The sequence below is a fragment of the Miscanthus floridulus genome, chromosome 2 (genome assembly GCF_019320115.1).
Source record: "Miscanthus floridulus cultivar M001 chromosome 2, ASM1932011v1, whole genome shotgun sequence".
In the NCBI taxonomy this organism is placed as follows: Eukaryota; Viridiplantae; Streptophyta; class Magnoliopsida; order Poales; family Poaceae; genus Miscanthus; species Miscanthus floridulus.
Window position 1 is genome coordinate 174,319,615 of NC_089581.1, and position 7,831 is coordinate 174,327,445.

Sequence of the window (7,831 nt, forward strand, 5' to 3'; positions counted from 1 at the left end):
ATCAGCATTGCAAATTAATGAAAGGGTCCAGAGACAATGACAGTATGAAACAACAAAATTAACATACCACATGATAACTTATCACAAATTACATGGACTGAAATAAAGGGCGTACCCAGTGCAGAGCTCCCGCTGTGTGCGGGGTCTGGGGAAGGGTGTTAGTGGCAAGCCTTACCCTCGCCTGTGCAATGCGAGGAGACCGCGACTCGAACCCGGGACCTTCCGGTCACAGGCGGTAAGACTATACCGCTTGCACCAGGCCCACCCTTCATTACATGGACTGAAATATTTACCAATAAGAAGAAACATTGAAACTCCAACCAGTAAGAAATTTCATCTTAAGTAGACTAGTAGAGTGGCATACATAAACCATATATGTGAAGCTCATACACTGAAGGCTGCACCATTAAGGAATTGGTTTTTGAATCTAAGGACAGGTAATCAATGTTTGAAAAGAAAAAAAAAAGATCTTATGCCTGTCAAGGTGCATCCTAAATCAATGCTAAAAAAATTGTATAGATGCTAGTTCGGTAAGCTATATCATAAGTTTGGCAAACACCAGAACCAACTGATTTCACCATCAGTCAAACTAGCATGTCATAACTGTCCATGCAAATGTATGGTTGTTGCTTAGCCCTACTCACCTAAGAGCATGTACACATGTCCCTTAATTTAGGTACTAACGGCAGTTATCTACTCCCTCCATTCCAAATTATAAGACGTTTTGACTTTTCTAGATACATAGCTTTTGCTGAGCATTTAGATATACACCATGTCTAGATACGTAGAAAAAGCAATGTATCTAGAAAAGCCAAAACGTCTTATAATTTGGAAAGGAGGGAGTAGTATTTTACTCCCTTAGCAGCAACCACGTTATCCCTTAGCAGCCTCTTATAGGCACTAGGATGACTTAAAATATTTATTTTTTGGGGAAGTACCGGGTGCACAAGAGTATATTGGTGCACATATGCACAGACTCAATCTCACCCCTTGGATTCAATCTAATAAATGGCTCAATGGGAGTCTGGGGAGATAAGGAATCCCTTGTCCCTGGTCTATTCACATTGGATGCGACAAGTGAGAGTAAGTCTGCACACTAAAATACTATTTGCACCCAATACTTCCCCTTAATTTTTAACTAAACTGAAGTCAGGACTGGTGCAAACGTTAGCATCAATGCCATGAACTCAGTACCGGTGCTAATTCATTTCTCTCCCATTGATTATCCTTAGCACCCATTGCTTGGATACATGCTCTAATGTTGTATAACTGTTTCAGTTCATTTTTACATTTTCCAATTATATTTATTATCAGGGAAAAAAAAAGTACACCCCTTAAATCTGTCGTTTTATACCACTAATTATATTTAGTTATGTTTTAAATGATTTAACCGATCAGTGATGAAAAAGCATCCAATACTGTAGGTCAGAAATGGCACGTACTTTGAAAATATGCAAAGATAGAAATGGCATTGAAAAAAGGTAGCAGATAAAGTTCCAATATTAATACGCTCATCATATCTTCTAAATAGAAGTAACATTGTTCCTTTTGAGAGAATGGTACAAGTAGCTATCAGATAGAATAGATAACTACAGCAAAAAAAATTAAACAAATACTCCGTTCTGAAATACAAGGTATCCAAGCAATTTTAGAACCAAATAAGCAGTCTGGCAAAAGACTAACTTACCCCTTACTTATTAGTTAGTTTGGTTGTCAATTTGCTTAATTTTCTAGTAATGCATAGTTTTGACTTAAGGGGAAAAACAACTTAAATTCTGGAACAGATGGAGTAGATCATAGTGGTCATGATAATTAAAAAATTAAAAACAAACAAATAGTCTCCAGGAAACTAGCAATCTTCAGAAACTGAATTTTGACACACCCAAATTTACATGACCCAATTCCATAATTAATGCAAAGGTTAATGTCTTGCATAAATAACCACACCTGGATGATGGACCAGACCATTCTGGCACCTCTGCCTGAAAATCTCTACCAATTCGAACCCCAGTAACATATGGTTCAGCATCCTTCAGCATGTACTCTATGTGACTCATCCCATGAGGCCTTGTGTTAGTATTCCTGGAAGGCTTGATCTTGCCCTCTGAGAGTTTGCCATAAAGACTCTTGGGTTTCTTACACAAGCATGGAGCGCAATACCATTCATCAGTAGGCAGCTCTTTAATACAAGGGATGCAGCAAGACAAATGAAATGCTGCTTCACAAGAATCACATATCAGCATCTTCGATGAATGCTCCAAGCAGCCACAATTATTGCATGCCAACAAAGGGTTAGCATCATTGTGACTGAATTCCTCTTTATGTGACATTCTTGTTCTTGATTCATTTATAAGTCCATCTTTTATCAGTATGGCAATGCAAAGATCTCTTGGTGAAACATGCTCAGTAATTGATTCTGTAGGGCCGATATTCGATGAGAAACATTCAGCAGCATTCTTTTTGTCTAGAGTCATGGAACATGGAGACATACTTGAAACGAAGCATCTATCATTCGTACCAGAATTTGGCTCCAATGAAACATCAGCAGGCTCCTCACAATCTAGGATAGGATCAGCCATGTGTGCTGTTGAATTTAAAAGCAATGCCTCTGAGGAGATAATGGGTAGCACTAATGACGAGTGATCATCAGAAATTGTGCAACTTTGGGCTGCCATTTCTTTAGCCTCTTCAAATGCTATAGGAGAATTTGAATCCTTATCCATCTTCCTTCTTTTATAAACATTGCCATCCTTCTTTGTGAAGATAGGGAGCACATTGTGTTCGCAGTGTGTAAACCAAAACAGCTTGTAGGTGAAGGGACTGACTCTGTTAAGGTTGATTTGCACTCTCCATTTTCATGTGAAGATAGTTCTCTGTAGCTATTTGAAGAGTGCGCACTCCATTTTGGAGTCATCTGTTACAGCACATGTGGCACCATGCAACAGCTGTTCAGAATTCAAATAAATCAAACACGAATAAGAAAGTAAACTCATAGGGTCTGATTGGTTCCTTGCGTTAGTATTGCATTGTATTAGGGGGTTATGCAAAATATCCTTAACCTGCATAAGGCTATGCAATTAGTTGTTGTTTGGTTAGTCTCAATAGGAAATTGTAAGTGTTATGGATGTGATTGGTTTCTTGCATAAGTGGTCAGACTGAGTCTTGGGCTGCAGAGCGGGTCATGGAGGGAGGGTGCATAGCTGGATACACAGGATTTGGCCGAATTATGGGATGCAGGCTGGGCTTGCTTTGAGTACAGTGCTAGACTGCTAGTCTGCATATGAGCTTCTGCAGGTAACCAAACAAGGGCAAATTGCACTACGGGGCCCTCGATAAGGGATTGTGTAGGCAACCAATCAGACCCATGCTAAGGAACTCATATGCCACGAGTTATACCTATCTGTTGCTGTATGTTGCTCAATAAGCTAATCCTCAAACATAAGGAAGTTCCTGAATGATGGACAGACATATAAATAATTAAGATTAAAGGTGGGGTAATTTACTACTTGGTCTAGAAAAAAACAAATCACAGTATACCAATATTGGTAAAAGGTATGCTAAAAGGTTTCTGTCATGTAACCTAATTCTACACAGTTTTCACAGTTATACCTATTTTCTGAAATAATAAAGAAACACAAACGATAAGACTATAATTCTATCCACAGGCTGACAGGCTTTAATCTTTCAAGAGCTTTGCTGAAAATTCAAAATGATCCTATTATATAGACAATCAAGAAGACAGGGTACATAATAAACAGATCCATCCCCGCAACAAAATTCAGTCCTGCTAATAACTTGAATAACTAGTTTTAGTGTATGCAGTATGGTAAAACAATGTTATGTTGCACAATGTACTTAAGACCAGGCAATGGATCGGCATTGAAGGCTAGCAAGACTGAACAAAGATGGGAGTTTCATACCAGTTATGGCTAAAGAAATGCAGGAACTGTCAAAATGAGTCATTTGGCACATATAGGTCACAATCAGACATCTCAACTCGAACTGTCCAGGTTCAGTCATCATTAAAAAAATAACTATACAGACACAGCTGTACACGAGTACACGACAAAGGAGGGAATTAACAAGCAGGGCAAACCTCTATTTACACTCAAACTGATATATGTTCCTCCTATCTTTCAGTTTTGTTCCCAATTCCGGGCATCACCAGAGAAGTAGCAACAGACCTGACACAAAAAGTGGACATTGCTTAGACATGAACTGATCCTAGATGCAAAATTAAACTATGTATGACAAAAATATCTCAGATCTGGTAAGTTTAGTAAAGCATATGCCTGTAACAGATCTCTAATCAGCGAAGACAGGAGGTAGGGCTAGAAGATCACGTATGGATAAGAGGAACAGGGTCACGAGGGAGGGTATTCAGGGGCTGGGTAGGGAGCTTAGGGATGGTGTGGGAAATTATGGAGGGATAAGGTATGAAGAGGATTGAGGAAGTTATTAAGGCGGCAAGGTATGGTAAGGAGACCATCCACTTCATACCACCTAGGTACTTATGGCACGAAGGGAGGTGGCGCCCTACACAACTAAATTAAATTTGTATTTTAAAAACACAGACATAAATATCAGCCAGAAAGGGAAAATAGGAGTATAAATGAGCCATTACAACAGTCAGGCAATCAGCCAACTAAAGCTCAATCCCAAATAAAACAGCCCATCAAGCACCTCCACTCACATCATCCCCATGCCCTAGCGAAAAATGCAACCCCCTATCCAGATACTGTTCCCGACCAATCATCCATGGTAGGCCATATCAACATGTCAAGTGCTACCATCCACAGAAGCTAATCCCCAGTTCCCCCACACTATCCCCTGCTTCCCCACGGCACCGCTTCATACTCATCCCTGTTACAGGCCCTTCCACCTATACCCATGCTAAAACAATCCTCTTCGACCGAGGCTCTTTCCTCTGCCACAACAGGCAGTGTTCCAAAAATTGTTACTAAACGTATGCCTAGGCTCGATTAAGCGGCAATTGGAACCCCGCCACGTTGTTTAGGCTCCGTGTGGCTAATTGAACGTTAGCAAGTGCAGGCAGGCGTACAGGAGCAAGCGTGTGGGCAGGAAAGCGCAAAAAAACAGAGTGCTAGAGCGAGCGAGGAGGCATGAGCGTGGAGAAAAACAAAGTGCGGGACCAAGCACAAGGGCAGAAGCACAAAACAAAGCGAGAACCCAGGAGGGTAGATAAGGGGTTGGCTGCTAGGGTTACCAGAAGGAACCCAGCCTCCTCGCGCCAGAGCTCTTCTAGCATCGTCGCTGGCTGCGAGGGGAACGCGAGCTCCTCATCAAGTGTGCTCCTCCTTCAATGAAACGACACGCAGCTCTCCTGCGCGTTCGAGAGAAAAAAAAAAAAGTGTGCGCCTCCTTGCCACCCCTTGCTCCTCACATCATTGCTAGGCTTGGGCTCAGGCTCAGAGGCAGGATAGAGAGCCTCATGGAGGGCAGCGACAGCTGCGCGTGTGCACACTCGTATAAGAACCAGCGGATGTGGTGTGGCTGCATGCAATGCTCCACCTACACAAAGGATGGGGATTACACAAGCAGGCAGTTTGTGTATGAGTACGCCGGTAATGCAGGGCATGCCACTCTCTCTAGTTTCCTTGAGCTTATTTTATTTGTGATTTAGTTGCTTTTGGCCTTCTAATGAAGGATAAGCTATCATACAGTGTATCATTTCTATAAGAGTTGCTTTTCTTTGTTTTGGAAGTCTTGTTTATGTCTTTAGAACCCATCATTTTGACCCTTATTTGTGCTGGTATTGCCTGATCTTGCTTCAACAGACAAAAAAGAAAAAAGTAAGCACAAACGATTAATCATGCTTAGCTTACGCTTCGGTGCCCTGGGCGCTAGGCAGTACGGCGCCTATGCAAGCTAGGAACTAGGAACGCCCCCACCACCCGATTAGCACATAATGATACAATTCCCGTGTAATACCCAATCATTTTTCTTCTTCGTTTTGAACATTGCTCACATGCCATACCCACTTCATGAATGCTCCACCTTACCATTCCTTCCAACAGTGGGGCGGATCCAGTAAGGACATGGGTCTACACATGTACATCCGATAATTATTGCAAAACAATCGAAGTTAGTAGGCATAATACCAGTGGCGGATCCAGGATTTTTCATGGGGTATGGCGAATCAAAATTTTCACATCCCAACCAGTAAAAACCATTTAGCAATTCAGTAAAGTACCATAAAATTGTCCCATAATTCGGTATACAAACACCAAATAGCATACTAAGTCTTAAATTACAATACAAATAGTTCAAACAGCATCCTAATAGCTTGAAATATGTAAGATAGAAGCTTAAATACCATATAGAATTACAAATCCTACAACCAAATCGCAAAATCACATAATGCATAAGTATTAAGTAATCGACCAATACATCCTAATCCCTACTGCATACATGTACAAGCTACATCAATTGAACTAAATGAAGGAAAAATCTAACAACAACTAGCTAACAAATTAGATCAACAACAACAACAACAACAAAGCCTTTAAGTCCCAAACAAGTTGGGGTAGGCTAGAGTTGAAACCCAGCAGAAGCAATCAAGGTTCAGGCACGTGAATAGCTGTTTTCCAAGCACTCATATCTAAGGCTAAGTCTTTGGGTATATTCCATCCTTTCAAGCTAACAAATTAGATCACATATACAAAAAAAAAAGTTAGGGTTAGGGAGTTGGGAAAAACTTGCTAAGAGGAAGAGAACGGAGGGGAGAGCCAGAGGGGAACATGGAACAAGCTGCATAGCTGCTCACCACTTCACCAGCAGGGGCGGATCCAGGCTAGGGCAGCCACGGCTGGCCGGGATACCGGGGAAAGGGTAAGGGGCGGTCGGGCTGGGAGCAGGGGCGCCGGCCGGGACGACGGGGACGGGGACGGGTACGGGGCGGCCGGGTCTGGGGGCGGGGGTTGGCCGGCTGGGGCCACCGAGCCGCCGGGGAGCGCCGGTGGCAGGCCGGTAGGGGAGCGCCGGTGGCAGGCCGGTAGGGGAGCGCCGGGAAGCCGGGGGGCAGACCGGTAGGGGAGCGCCGGAGCGAGGCTGCGCGCTTGGGAGGCGGCGTCCGCCGAGAGCGAGCGACGAGCAGGCAGAGTTGTAATGGCCTGGATTAAAAAAAAAACTTTTTTACATAATGCTTTTATTATTGTTGGGTTGGGCCTAGGGTATGCCCGGCCATGCCCGTGCAGCCCACTGGATCCGCCACCGCTTGAAGCTTGATAATACTTGCATATACATATACATTTGTAAATAGATTAGATTCTCCAAAAAATTGTAATTAGATTAGATCAGAACTCAAATTGTAAGTTAGGGTTTGGATGCTCGGTTTCTTGCAGAAGGAAGGGAAGACCAAGAGGAGGGTGTGCCTTGGTGGTGCTCGTCATCGGCAGAGGGCACCTGGCATAGGGCGGCGCGACCTGGGCTCGAAGAAGACCTAGGCCCCTGGCGTAGGCGTCGCCCGAAGAGATGAAGTGAGAGCGCAAACTGGGTAACAGAAAAAGAAAAGGTAGGGTTGCTCAGCGCTCACTAGGGTTCCTGTTTTGAGGGAAAAATTCCAATCCCATGAAAGCCACCTAATAGTTTCATACTGACAAGTGATTCTGCTTTGATTATGTGAATCCCATGAAGGCCACCTAATAGTTCATACCGACAAGTGATTCTTCTTTGACTGTGAATTGATATTCTCATATGAAGTAGGAGTCTTAAAAAAATGAAGTAGGAGCTAGGAGCTGGAAAAAAAAGTAGTTTATCCTAATTCACGTTACGCACAAAGTCATTGTTATTCAGTCAGGGCGTGATTGGT

At 42.9% G+C, this 7,831-nt stretch overlaps 1 pseudogene; it reads right to left on the reverse strand.

Annotated features, from left to right (window-relative positions):
- Positions 1-131: 131 nt before the first annotated feature.
- On the reverse strand, positions 132-7,134 carry LOC136540740 (uncharacterized; annotated as a pseudogene).
- Between the last annotated feature and the right edge of the window lie 697 nt (positions 7,135-7,831).